Source organism: Takifugu rubripes, chromosome 19 (genome assembly GCF_901000725.2).
Source record: "Takifugu rubripes chromosome 19, fTakRub1.2, whole genome shotgun sequence".
Classification (NCBI taxonomy): Eukaryota; Metazoa; Chordata; class Actinopteri; order Tetraodontiformes; family Tetraodontidae; genus Takifugu; species Takifugu rubripes.
Genome location: NC_042303.1, coordinates 10143918 through 10158443, shown reverse-complemented (window position 1 = coordinate 10158443; position 14526 = coordinate 10143918). Strand labels below are relative to the sequence as shown.

Below are 14526 nucleotides of genomic sequence, written 5' to 3'. Positions count from 1 at the left end.
TCGGCAATTTTTAAGCCAATTAAATTTTCTCAGAGATAAAAAAAAAAAATCGCCATCATTTTGTAGTTTTGAAGGTTTTCCGCTTCATGTTGGCGGCGTCTGTTTTGGACGGTGGTCCGGCCGGTGACCAGGAAGACGGGCTTTTTCAGAGCTTCTCCTACCTTCTGATATCATTATTAGGAATCTTCGGCCCGGTAATCAGTTTGAAATGTGCTTTGCTCCACGTCTGGTATCTGAAGAGAAACAAAGGTCCAGATATACGAGACAGTCTGTCTCTCAGTGTGCACGAGGGTCAAAGGTCACATCAACAACACCTGATGTCTCCTGTGGCTGTTTAGGGGGTTAGACGGTTTAGAATTAGCCTGACATCCATTGTGAACATTTGAGAATTAGACCCCACACACACACACACACACACACACACACACACACACATGTTTGTTTTCCTGCCATTGTGGGTAAATACTTCATTCCCAAACCTTCACTATGGCAACTAAGTGTTCACCCTCACTTTCTATAAACGATCCGACTTTTCAGTGAAATTTGTATTCTGGTCGTCACTGTGTAGCGAGCACAAGAACACACTTCCACACAAGAACACACTTCCACCCTCACCCCACCCTAACCTCCATGGGCCACACTGTCACCTCACATCCTGTCTGGCAGATTCTCTCTGGAGGGAGGAAATGAGGAAAAAAGAGAAGGACTGGAATGAGAATGTCTCCCTGCGGCGTGGAAGTTTCAAAAAAAAAAAAAAAAAAATTCGAGAAAATGATGGAGAGAAATTCATAGATTTCAAAATGAGCAGCGGGAGTGAAGAAGAGAGGGAGCAGGAGGCATGTAAATGGTGGGGGAGAGGGAGAGTGTTCCAGGGTGGGGGGAGAAGGAATCAAATGTAAAAAGCAGAAGAGAAGCAGATGATAACGCTGGGAAAAGGGGGGGGGGGGGGGTCCGAAAGACGGGATAATTACGTCATTACTGAACACAAGCCTCCACAAAAAGTAAATAACAAGTTTCTGTTTCTGTCAGCACGGGTTCGGATTGATTTCTTTCCCCCACTAAGACTAAAAATTCAAGGCTGTAGGCAGAACAAATTCATGTGGACTTATTATTCATACAGGGAGAAAAGTGAAAGCGGCGTGTTAATGCGGCGAGGAGATAAGGAGGTCTCAAGCCCGGCTCAGCGCGCTATTGACAGCATTTCATATTCCGGCCCATCTCTGCCCCCCGTAATGGTTATTTAGTCCCAAATATTCCCTGCCATACATTTAAAAACGCGCACGCGCCTCAGAAGAAATGACTTCTGCAGCCTATTTAAATACAGCTGGAGGTGATTCATTGTAATTCCTGTTTGTGTTGCTAATGAGAAAATACACAGCGACGCTAAATATTCAGTTACAGATATAAAGTGGGGACGGGAGGCTTTTTCCGCCGCGCGCCGGATTTAGCCGCTTTAGCCTTAATCCCCAAATTAGCAGCACATTTTAATCACTTAAATGGTGTTCTTTTACAGTTCAGAGAGGGGGGAAAAAGCACGCGGGGGCGCACGTTTGTTTGTTTGTTTACCTTCCCGGGCTCACTGCAGTAAACGGCAACAGTTGGAGCGGCGTCGACGCTCAAATGTCCCCGTTTGTATGTTAAACTAGCGCAGCTTTTCACACAGGAAGTAGCGTATCCTTTATTGCCTCCTTTCTGAAAACGATGGTACCACTGGGCCTATTGTGACGATGCTGCAATTAAGATTAATCAACAAAATAAACACGCCATCACGTGTGTGAAGAATGAGTGTTTTCAGATTCTAGTGTGTGTGTGTGTGCGTGTGTGTGTGTGTGTGCGTGTGTGTGTGTGGGTGTGTGTGTGTGCGCCTTTTAACCCAGAGTAGGACAAAAGAGGGGGAAAAAATGTCCCTCTGTGGATCCTGTCATGTGTAAAAATCCAAACGGGTGTGATATACCTCCCACGACTGCCCCCCCCCTCCCCTACTTGCTATTTGCAATGATCCAGATGTTCTGAGTCCACACAGACCCGTCAGAAATCAGCGAAGGAGCCTGAGAGGGAACAGAGTTGAGCCGGTTCTGGGATCCTTCCAGCTTGGGGAGGAACGATGAGGTCACAAAGAGAGACGGAGTTCCAGTCCCGTCAGTAGCCGCACGGCACAACTCCCATTGTCAAACCTCTTAAGTTCTGATTTCACAGAGCCGACTGGTGGAATGGGATGGGGGGGGGGGGCTGAGGTTGGTCTAATCCAATTACACAGATCCGAATAGTATCCCAGTACCACTCACCAGCTGCAGCACAGACGCCTGAGGGTGACCTGCTGCCTGATGGTGCACCAACGCTGGCTACTGCACGACCAAGGAGAGCACGGGGGGGGGGAACAGAGGGCCGGATGGAGGGAAAATAAGAGCTGCTGGCTGTTCTTCAGATACAAATGCCGACCAATGTTCCCTGGATCCCAGTAAAATAAGTGCATGCTTAAATAGCGACACGCCCGAGTCTGACAAATAATGCAAATTCTTTGTAAATGACATGCGGAATTAGCTGCTCCTTTATATTTAAAGTCCCTCTCTAACGCAGACGTCCCTGAACAACTCTGGGTACATTAAGGCAGTGGTTCCCTAATGCGTAGAACTGCTCAGCTTTGGAAGGACTCGTCTGTTCTGTGTCAGGAGGTGTTTGTTTGATGATTCTTGACTGGGCCGTTGGAGCTGTCGGACCTCTGTCGGACCTTCATGCTCGACGGGACCACATCAGCGATGTGATATCAGAGCTTGTGTTGCTTGCTAATAACATCAGAGCAGGAGACAAACGTGGAAGAGCTGAAGCTTAGAAGGTGCTTTTAAACTGGGACCAGCAGACCTCCTCTGTATGAGGATGTCCCAGATGTGCACGAGGCTTGAGGCTCCTCCCACTGCAGCGGACCGTAACGCTCTTTATCCCGTCACGCTGTTTGATCTTGGAAAATGTCAAATTTCGGCGTCTTTGGTGATGGGTGCTCACCTGTGTGCACCAGTTTCCACAGATTTTATTAACCGTTAATGTCTCTTGGTCTCATCTATGTCTCATCTTCTAATCTTGGTCCTGTCTTTGATGGACACGTGGACCCATTGGGGCCCTACCACAATAATCTGGACCAATGTTCTCAGTGGGGAATGAGTAAGAGTTTGTGTGAACAGAAGTTAAGTCGGGACCACCGTGAATGATGAGATGCCCTCTGACTTTGCAAGAGGTTGACGGTGATTGTGGGAGACTGGAGGAGAGTCGAGGCCGGACGCCGCGCACGGGTGGCTAAAGTGTGCTTGACAGAGTTAATCAATCCAGTTGCGTGCGTCTTCTTATCTTTGGGACCGCGGAAACTGAGATGACACCGGCCGGGCCGGGCAGGGGGAGGGACCGGCAGCTCCACGTCACCCGTCATCACGTTCCAGTCATGAATAATTCAGCCGGACAGACGTTTGATCCGGACGCCTGCTGAGAGGTTCAGGTGTTCGACTTGCAACCTGTTGACACTCACTTGGCCCCTCAAGCGGGTGATGAAATGGTCGGCAAACTGGAGGAAGAATAAATCTAAATCTGTTAGCCTGTCGTCCGTTTTTGGTCGGACTAAAAAAAGAAGATATTTATGAAAATGGGTTTTTCATGCAACATGACTTTACCTTGATTTGGATTAATTATGCAAGAGGTGACATTTGTTTAAATATTTCATGCCGTTCTAAACCCATTTGTCACTGAGTCAGGTGTCGTTGCCCTGGTGACCGTAAGAATGACCTCTTTTGAGTGCGCAGCTATCAGGTTTAGCTTCCTAGTGAGCGTCTGGCAAAAACAACCAGTTTAAGGCAGCTAAATTTAACTCTAGTTCTTTTAAAAGGAAACCAGCACGAAAGATTTGAGGGACAAGCCAATGACTGGACTCCTGTAGCTTCCTGTTCTTGCAGCATTAAAAAAGTAAAGGCTCCTCTCCTCTTGTGGAGTTTTCAGTTGTACTTTGGTTAATCTTGTTTTAAGAGACCATTTGAAGGACCCACCTGGAAGACTTTAAATACCACATTTGATGTGTGGGCGCATTTAAAAGCACTCCAGGACACCATAAAGCACATAATCAAATGTTCATGGTTAATATAGAGAGTAAAACTAAATCAGAAAATATGAGGGAATAAGCTATAAAGCTGTAAACATAATAGTCTATAATTTAAAAACAACAGTTCACTGATGGAATAGTAGAATGTCAAGTGGAAGGTGCTGTTTAAGAGTTTTTAAGTGGGATTTTAAATGGGAGAGAGAGAATGATTGTTCCAGAGCTGTGGGACAGAGCGACAGAAGGCTCGAGACCCCACAGTAGACGGGTTGGGAGGGGGTTCGGTGGGTTGGGAGGGGGTTCGGTGAGTTGGAGGGCAGAGGAGAAAAATGTGGATGTGAAGGAGAAAGATCGGAGCACGCGATTGTGAAGGGAATTACAATAAATGATGGAAACGGCATAGATGAGAATAGCAGCACTGTTGGCTTGGGGGGGGGGGGGGGGGGTGGAGCAGTCAATGATAGATTCAGTTTGAAAGGTTTGGCTAGAGTAGATTTAGAGCTGTTGAGAAGAACCTCAGTTTTGTTGCTACTCAGTTTGAGAAGGTTGGAGGAGAACCATTTTTTCTTTCGTGTAGGCAGATGGTTGTTTGGAGGGGAGGTAGAGCCGGGCGTCATCTGCATAATTGGTTGCCATACTTCCTAAAGATGTGATAATGATGGTAGATAATGAATAGGAGGGGGCCCAAGACAGAACCCTGGGGGACGCCGCTACTCACTGAAAAGGGCTGTGATTTGAAGTGCTTGAGCTGGACAAAGCTGAGTCCAGCCGGGGAGATGGGATCTAGATGGGATCTTTGGAAAAGTTGGAGGAAGCTTTGCTGAAGTCGTTAGCGTCTGCGGCAGCACTGTAGCTTCCGCCACAGCTGAGACAAAAGTCCGAACTGAGCTGCGTTACACAGCAGCCGGATAAAGAACTTACCTTCAGTTCTTTACGTGGTGAGTTTCCTGTGTTGTGCATAAGATAAAATGACAGAGTAGATCATCTGGCAACCCCGACGCTGCCGTTTGTTCACCTCTCCGCGATAACGGCACATATTTTAATGCTGAAATCGAGCGTGACAGAAGTGTCAGGCGCTCCGAAATTCCCACAAGTCCCAGCAGCAGCAGCAGCTGGTGTGCACACAATGAATTCCAGCAGCAGCCAGTGATTACCATCCTACTGTTGGCGTGAAGACTTGACAAATGACAAGCTTGTCTCTCATTTTCAGAGTGGGGGGGGGGGCAGGAACTTATGGGTAAATGGAGATCAACGTTCGTAATAGCCAGAGGGTGAATAAGTGCAGATGTTGGGTGTTTGTGAGCTGTTGTTCTTCAGCGTGGACAGCTACCATCATACAAGTAAGAAGCAGTTCCAGGCTCTCACCATTAACCTCCCCGCGGCGCGGCGGCGCCTTGTGCAACCTTCACTGTGGCGCGTGTTCATTTGGGGGGCTTAATGAATTACAAGGACTCGGTAATGAGTGTGTCTGAGCGGCGCTGTGGGGAGGTCAGATGGTTTGAATAACTAATGAGTCCAATCACCAGTCGGTACTTTAACACGAGCGAGACATTTTGTATGCGCTCCGACAGAACACATAGCTGCACATCACAACGGCGGCTCTCTCGGCGCCGCCGCCGCCACCGCCACCGCGAGGGCCTAACAAATTAATTTGGTTCCCCATTAGCTGTAGGCGGTTATAGCTTTCTGGTCCCATCAGGGAGGAAGATGTGAAGTAGGCCGAGTTCTACTTCTGGTAAAAATAGACAAGAAATCGTTCCAACTCAGTTTAGGGATGTTTTTCATGCAGCGTCCTCGTTTGTCTTTAATACTCTGCATTACAATATAACTTTGCAAATGCCTGAACAAACAGCTAAATTCAGCTTTATTATTATACTGTATATTACAGAAGGATGATTGTTTTACACCCCTAACTGTGACGCCTGGCCCTCTGCCCTAATGTCCTGTCATACTTTTACCCCTAAACCCCAACATTTTTGCTGTAAAAGGACATTCAGGCCTCACAATGTTAGCAATCTCCCAATGTTTGAACCCCATTTCTGACACACACACACACACACACACACACACACACACACACACTCATACTCATCCCCTGGTCCCCCAGCCCCCCCTGTCACTCAGATCTATGAACTTCCATTAGCAACCATCTGTTACGACCTGCAGCGGTTCCATTATATCACACACGCTCACGCAGATATGAACACACGCACCGACCTCGTGGCTTTGGATCCAGTCAGGTGTTTGACCTTCAGAGAGGTGGTCCTTGACCTTCGTCGCGGTGTCGCTCGTCTGTCCGGCCTGTGCGGCTCCAGCTGAAGGTCAGGGCTGAGGTGCTCCCACGCAGACGGGTTGTAGAGTTTTGTCGCATTATTTCCGTACCTGTTGCAACATCCCACCTGCATGTGGCATTCAGGGGCATGTCACCACCTCTTCCAGCACCAAACGCTCCTCCTGCCCCACTTAACTCTTTCAATACGCCAACGCTCCATAAAGAACTTTCAATGCACAGAAAGATCTAAATATATACAGTCCCTAGCAGGAAGTGTGCTGCTGGTGGCGGGATGGGGCTTTTATTCAGCACCTAATTGCCCAACTTCTTCTCGAGAGGTGACAAAAGCGCTGTCTGTGTTGCAGCAACTTGTTCACGTGACAGAAACATCTGCCTCTCCGTCATTTCCCCGTCAGCACCAGACAAATGAATAGAGAAGATCGCGTTGCGCTTTTATTCAGCCGCCTCTCTGTGATTCATAAAACACACATTTACAGCCTCCCATGTGCCACTTTTTATTTTTTTATGCGTCAGCGGAGAGCAAAGAGAAAGAGCGCTGCTTAAATCTGGCTCGGCTGCTCCAGAATGTAGGCGATATTGCTCTTTTGTTGTTTTTTTGGGGGGGGGGGGGGTTGTGTCCTGAATGTTCGAGGTTTTCTGAAAAATGCCTCCCTGATTAAAGGGGAATTAGCTAGACAAACACGCGCTGGTCAAATGGAAAATGGTGTTTTCTGCCGTGAAGTGGCGCAGCAGAGGGTGGGCAAGTCCGGTTTCTAGGATGGTAAAATAGACTTTTCCTAAAATATCATTATGGTTTGGCGTTCCAGCAGGTCAAAATCCACTCCGTCTCTAATCCCCCCCCCAGCCCTCCGTCCTATCAGACCTCTGAACCTCGGCTATCTCTTCATCCCGGTGATTATCTGTCAGCTCCCGCTTATCGGCATCATCAGCCGAGCGGCCATATACAGTAGCTAAATGGATGGGAGGAAGGGATCACGTTTTTGATGAAAAAGCCCAAAGGAGAGAGGGGTCGGTGTCGAGAGGAGTTTGTGTTGTTAACTCATGGCCTGTAAAAGAAACGCCTTTGATGTTCCTTCGTCTTTCAGTGAATTCTAAAGGGAGGCTGAACGTTAACTTGGAGCCGTGTAAAGGTCTCCGTGTTTTGAAGGGTATAAGTTAAGACTCCGTTTTCTTAGCTGTACAAGGTGATGTGACGGGTTTATTTTGTCGTCAGTCAATATGAGCACATGCAACATAAAAATGAGGATTTAAGGTTTTTATTTCAACATTTTAGCTGCAGATTAGGCAGTAAATCATCAGTTAGTAGAGAATCCTGAGGCTCCATTACTCTTCACGTGAGGCTTCTCTGTGTTTAATAGTGCCCTGTCTCTTGTATCGCTCTGAATCTAAAACAACAAAAGGAAGATTATCTGCAGGATTAAAAAATGCTGATGTACATCTGAAACCTCCTCACACATGAGAAAGTTGAACTCTTTTATTCCACAGTGAAGGAGCGCTAATATTACTGTTTGGTTGGTTCCACCCGGCTGGAACACAAATGGTATTTTCCTATAAACGGCTGGCAAACCTACTACGGCAGGAGGAAATTGATATTTTGCATGACTGTGCTTGTTTTCTTCTGGGGGTGTGAAGAAAACGGGCTGGAGGACAGCGAGCAGCAGGATTTGCTGCAGCGTTAACAGAGTTTTAACACTTAAGCTCAACCACACTTGAGCTATCCGGGAAATCAACTCCTGGGCTCCGCCGTGGACCCTGGTCCGTTTCACCTGCCGCTGCTTCAGCGGGTGGAGGAGCTCGCACAAGGGGAAGTGCTCTTCCGAGAGATCGCAGGCGACCCTCCGCCGCGCTCGTCTGCGACGCGCAGCGGCGGAGGGTCGCGCTGGCAGACAGAAGAGACGGAGGCTGGAGCGCACACGAGAGGTCAGGCAGTTCGTGCTGCTCACAGGAGGAATAATGACATCAGTTTTGAGTCGGCCCGCGCTGCAGAGGCTTGAACATTCTCATCATGGGTAATGTACACAATCGCCGCCACTCGTCCCCACAGAATAAGGCCACTCGCACGGAGAGGCCGGAGGAACCAGAGGTTGGATTGCCTTTATTTTGCTCTTCCATCAGAGCAGGCAGTTAATCTTTGCTCAGCCTTATCTGGGCGCCTGCCATCCCGGCCCTGCCCAGGGAGAAAGGCATCTCACGCCTCATCCTTCACTCCCCCTTTCCTGCCCCCTCAGCCCCGGCTCTCCTCGGCTGACCGGAGGAGGCGGCTGCAGATTGAATTATTTTCCCCTCTCTTGTTTTCTCGTAGGTTTGCATCTATTTGCCGGCTGCTGTCGCTTCTTCTCTGTCCAGTTTGTCCGTTAAGTGGAAGCCTTTTTTTCGGATTCTCGGCCTGTTGCGGCGCCTCCTGTGGACAGCGGCAGCGGCTGCTATGCAAAATAAAAAGGACAGATAGACGGTCGGAGCCCGTTAGCAGAGGAAAGCGGGCCGAACGTCCCCGGCAGCGGTGTTTCACACACGCTCTGTGCGTAGCTTGACCTCAATCGTAACCTTAACCTCTCCCCCAGTTTAAATCTAAACGCCGGTTTATGTGTGTATTACAGACTCAGTGATACAGAGCGTGAGTCTGTGGTGGGTGTATTTCACCAACAGCTGCAGCTAACCACGAGACTCTGGGTAGGAGTCATTGCACCGGTGCTAGAATTCCGCTCTGGCTCTGTGGATCCCGCTCTGATGCGCTCACTGTGCATGCATGCGGTTCCGATGGGTCGGACTTATTGTCCTAATGAGAGCAGAGCAACCCACCAACTGTCCATCACTCGGTAATATTAACGATAAACAGATTTAGACCCGGGATGCTTCAAGCGCTCATTTAGGCGTCCATTCCTGATGGGATGTTCGGCTGATTTCACACGAATGACTGGATTTATCCATGCATTTGTCTAGATTTGTTTTTAAGTTTTGGCTTCCTGCTGTCATCGTTTGCTTTTGCCGCCTCCTTCCTCCGCCGTCTGCAGCTTTGACAGCCTGTCATGAAATAATAACCCCAAATCAGGTTGTTTTTCTGCACAGGCCAGTCAAAAAGGTGAGCAGGCGTGCGTTAACACCCGTTTATTTAGCTATTTATCTTTTCACTCTGATGAGCGGCTCCCAAACCTGGACGAACACCAGGCCGTGGGTTTGGTCCCCTCACGTGTCTTTTCGTCCCGGAGGTGCTTGTGCGGCGCGTGGCGGCCGTGGCCTGTCGCTTGGTTCAGGCGGTGACCGCAGCTTTGTGGCGTGGGTCCTCTCTGCTGACTGACTGATGGGAATGCAGCAAAGAGGAGGGGAGCTAGAGGAGGTGCATAGGCCTGCAGGCAGCCACCGCCCGTGCGTGAATGTGCACGCGCGCATGTCGGGGGTGGTCTCAGAGAGACGGAGGAGAGGAATTCTCAAATGGTGACCTTGGAGAACCAACTCTATGATAATAATTATCTGCCGACTCCTCTCTATCGCTGTCCGCTCCACTCTCTGTCTCTCTCCCTCTCTTCCTCCTTCCCTTCTTCCCTCCCTCCCCCTCCCTCTCTCTGTCTCTCTTTCATATCCTTCACTCCTCTAATCTGAGCGACCTCAGATAAAGGCACCACGGCTCTTTTGCGTCTCTTTGATACACATTAATCCCTAACATTGATTACAAAATTACAACTTTAGATTCACCTCAGCACATAAGCTGCACCCCCCACCCCCACCCCCCCAAGCTCTGACTGTGTTATTTGGTAAAAAAGTTATATTACATTTACACATTCGTGGCCGGGACTGTTGCTTCCCTGAAGAGCCTACTCAGTGGATCGTGGTCCATTTTATACTTATACATAATTTACTGATTGTCAAAACACTAAATGACAATAATAGGAAACCTCATAGGAACGAGTCCCAAGCGTCTCCTGTTAAAGTAGAGCAGCACGACAGAAACAGGCAGGTGGAGCAGATGAAAGTCTCCTGTTCCCTCTGAGCTGTTGGATGAAGTCAAAGCAGAGGAGCTCGTCTGTTTATGGGTGTTAAATTGGTGTTAACGGCCGACTATTTAAAAGTCGATCCGTTGCCACAGGCTAAACACTTGATGCTGATGAAATCACCAGACTTCTCCCGGCTCGTTTCTCCTCCTCTCGTACGTATTCTGTCGCTGGATCTAGCGAAAGCATCACCACTCGGTGCAAGTTAAAGACCTGATGGTGGATCAGCGCCCCCCCCCCCCCCCCCATCCATCCATTTAGCTTTCACAGTTTTATTTTGCCTTTAAGCCTTTTAAAAGTCCCATTTTTCACTCCTCAGTCTGACATCGCCTCCCGCGTCTCCCTCCTCTCACCTGTTCATCCTTTTCTCAACTTTATCACTTCACTCCGTTTGGCACAAAGAGCGACAGCCTGAGAGGGAGAAGAGAGTTGAGATCAATGTTGGGCCTTAGCTCAGGCAGACCTGCAGTTGGATGAATCGGCGCGATCGATCAGGCGCGCCGCGCTCGCTCTGCCGGGCTGCTGGGCCTTTGTGGAGGGAGATTATTTCTAAATTATTACAGGAGGCAGATGCTTGTCAGAAGATGCTCTCTGTCAAGGTTAGACTGCTTCAGTGCAGCCTCTTCCCTCCTCCGTCCCTCCGCCGCGCCGCAGCTTTCTTCATTTTCTCGCCTTTGTCTGCTCTCCTGGTGCCAATCATTTACTGTTTCTCCTGCCTCTTGAAAGGCTTTTCTGTGATTTTCCGCCTTGGCTCATTTATATTTCTCGTCTGTCTCTAAAGACTCTCAGTGTGGACTGAGGACAAACTGAAAAGGCGTCTTGTGAACGTGTGAGTGGACACAGCTGCATGTGGGAATGATTGCTTTTACATTTTCTGACCTCGGGACGCTTGTCTCCTCTAAAAACACATCGCCGTATGCTAACACGTGTTTTTGAAAGTATTTTCCAACCCTGTTAGCGTGGGCGTTTGCCTCGGGATGGGGGGGGTAAATGGGTTGATTGACGTCGAGGAACTCTCTTAATTAGGTGAACATCCTGGCCGGTAATTTGACTACATGCTTGTTTTATTTGTGTGTTTTGACTTTGCATCCGTGACTGTCGTTTTATTAAATTTGTCCTCTGTGTCTTCATGCATCATTTGCTCGTTTCCGTGCGACATGAAGGACGAGGGGGTTGGCAACCGTTTATTTTAACTCTCGATGCGTTTTGGGGGCTTCTGTTGGTCGCCGAATCACCACGTCAGCCGTCTGGTTTGGTCTGCGCTCGGGCACGTGAGCGTGCCAGCGTGCGTCCTCCGCTCTCTGCCGCTGTACATACATACATACATACATACGATGTTTAACAGCGTGAAAGCTGTTAAACATTGTTTCTTCTGGTTGCATGCGCTGGCAGCAGTGCATTAGGGCTGAATTTACAATAGATTTTTCTTATTTGACATTCCTGATAAATAACAGAAAATGGGCCCATTTTTGTCTCCTCAGCCCATTTCAATCATGCTTTTACCATCAACAAAACAACAAAGTGCACAGAATTGTGCACATTTCACTATTAAACGACATCATTTCTCTCCAAACGCTGGGGTGAATAAAACCACTCAGTCTATTCACATCATCCAGAAAAGGGATCCTTGGATTATGCTCTAAATCAGGGAAGAGTTCATAATGGAAAAGAAGCATCGTGTTAAATTTTTAACGCGCCGTAGCTCGGACTGGGGTCCTTTGACCCTTGCTATAAATCACTTCGTCTATGAGACCGTGCTTGTGGATGCAGAACATCCCCCGTCGTTTTGAGCATTCAGAGAACGGTCTCTCGGTGACCGGAGAGCGCGGAACGATCAAACATTTACATTGTCGGCCAGATGTCGCCCGCATTTACATATTAAACCAGCTCGCCAGTGCGTTATGCTCCGCCCAGCGAGAGACGGGGATTGTCAGTGAAAATATACCACGCGCTTAAAGAACCGAGGCAACAGCAAAAATGGAGCCGTTGTGTAGGTATTGAGGATAGATCAGGATGTGGGGAGTGGGGATGGTGAAGCCAAGGCAAGGGAGAGGGATTAATTGTTCACCCAGGAGATGCAGATAACATCAGATGTTTAAAAGCCGCCACAACTAATCCTGTCATCTCTTGGACTAGAATAATGAAAAGAGAGAAACGATATCTGCCGGAGAACCGCTAAGCTAATCTGTGCGCCTGTAACCAGCACGTGATCGCGGTTTGTACACGGGCCCGAACATAATGGTCCGTTTCCCCTCACGTGCCGTCGTTTTTGCTGATTGTCAACCAAGAAAAAGAAAAAAAAACACTCGGATGTTGCTTTTCCACCCAATTGTTTCCGGTATAAGACCTTAATCGGGTTCTAAAACAATATTCAACATAAAAACATCCTGTTTACTGGAAAGCAAGTGGATGGAATCGGGATTTTTGCCAATTACTGCAAACCGCATAGTTTTAAGTCGTAGCGGTGGGTTTGAGGTTTAGCTTCAATAGGGAATAAAACACATTTAAAGAAGCCAAAAAACCTATTACACAGACGCTGCTGTAGGTTAATTATTGTTTCAGCACAAATTGTTCTTTGATTAGTTCCTTTAGCTGCTGCAGAAGCACGTGACCGGGCCCGTTTTCAGCCCGCGGCGTGAACTCATCCGCCAGCTCTAGTTTCACGGGGATGGAGCGCGTTCATCAGAACGTTGCCGAGGAAGAGTGGCAGGACAGTCTCTCCGACTGAAAGATCCTGTGAGATTTAGGTGGATTTTACGGCGTAAACGCGCAGCAGCTGCAGCCCTGCGGGTTAGAAATCTGTGTGAAAACACGTGGCGCCGGAGCGACAAATTTTGAATATTCTAAGAGCGAGGTCATTTAAACGCCGGTAATGGCGTTCTCTGCGTGGGCCCGACGCTGTGTCCTACTTCTGTCTTCTCCCTCTTCCTCTGTGACCCACACCTGTCTTTCCTCCCCATCCCCCGGTCCCGCAGCACTTCCCTTCCTCCCCTGTCATATCTGTCACAGACGTTCAGTCGCTCGTGTTGCTCTAGGCTTCAAATTTAATTTGGTTTCAATCTGGTGTAATTGCTTTGAGAGACAGCCGTGGCTGCGTGTTTTCCCTCTCTTCTGTGATACTGAATCTTCTTGTCCGTGCTGCCAGCCTGCACACTGTTGCAGTACCAACGCGCACTATACATAAAACATAAGGATACTTCTTCCATAAAAAGGTCACTAAAATGGTGTTACATCATATTTACATACAGAGGGGCTGCAGGGGTCCTCATGAAGAGCATGAAGGAGGTTCAGATAGTCAGACTTTCCTGTTTTTATTCTTTTATCACCAGTTTGAGCTAAAATGGAGGCTAGTGGAAGTAAAAAAAAGATAAAGCTGAAATGTTGCCCTTGAGCTGCAGACAGACGGTAGCGCGCTGCAGTGAGCTGAAAGGATGCTAGGAAGATGGATTGAGATAATATTAGTGGAAAAGGGAAAAGTGGCTCCCTCCCATGTTTATTTAGTTTCTGCCAGTCTCGCCTCTGCTGGAGATGTCTGGCGCTCTCTGCTCCCGTTTCCAACTAATATTAACTCTGTTTAAGGTGGTTGTAGCTCGCCGCTCTCTTCTCATTCGCCCAGTTTCAGGACCCACGTTGCTCGTCGGCGTATGTGCGTTTCCGCGGTGACCTTTTGGCGCCAGAACGCGCCTCGTGCATGCGTGTTTAGCTTCTGATTAATGTCAAGATGTGACATGCGTGCCCGTGTCACTGTGGACCCCTGATCAAGGCGACATTAGCCCTGCTCATTGATGCCTTTTCACTCTGATCTGCCACCCTCAGTCTGCTGAGGACGTGAAGGGAAGAGATTGGGTCGTTCACTCAGTCACACACACTTGTTAGCTGATGTGCCCGGAGCTGATGTGCGCCCCTCTCCTTTGCAGCCCAATGTCACCGGGTTTGTTTGAACTTATTTATGCGTCTCCCTGCCGCTCGTTCCAGACGGCGGGTTCTGCAATTTTCTCCTGTTCAGTCACCTGCAATTTTGATGCCTTATGGGCTGCAAAGAGAAAAACAAGACATCTGAATCTTATTTTATTTAGTTGATGGTGCCTTCAGGCGCCCTCGCTCCCTGTTCCCTCTGAATGATGTCAGTAGCAGCAGGGAAAGCCGGGCTGCAAGTTTGGGCACGTCTGGGA

At 48.5% G+C, this 14526-nt stretch overlaps 1 protein-coding gene across 6 annotated transcripts in view; it reads left to right on the top strand.

Moving 5' to 3' along the window:
• Positions 1-14526, top strand: part of cacna2d2a (calcium channel, voltage-dependent, alpha 2/delta subunit 2a) — a 79751-nt gene that overhangs the window by 17424 nt on the left and 47801 nt on the right. The gene's annotated exons all lie outside the window — the stretch shown is intronic.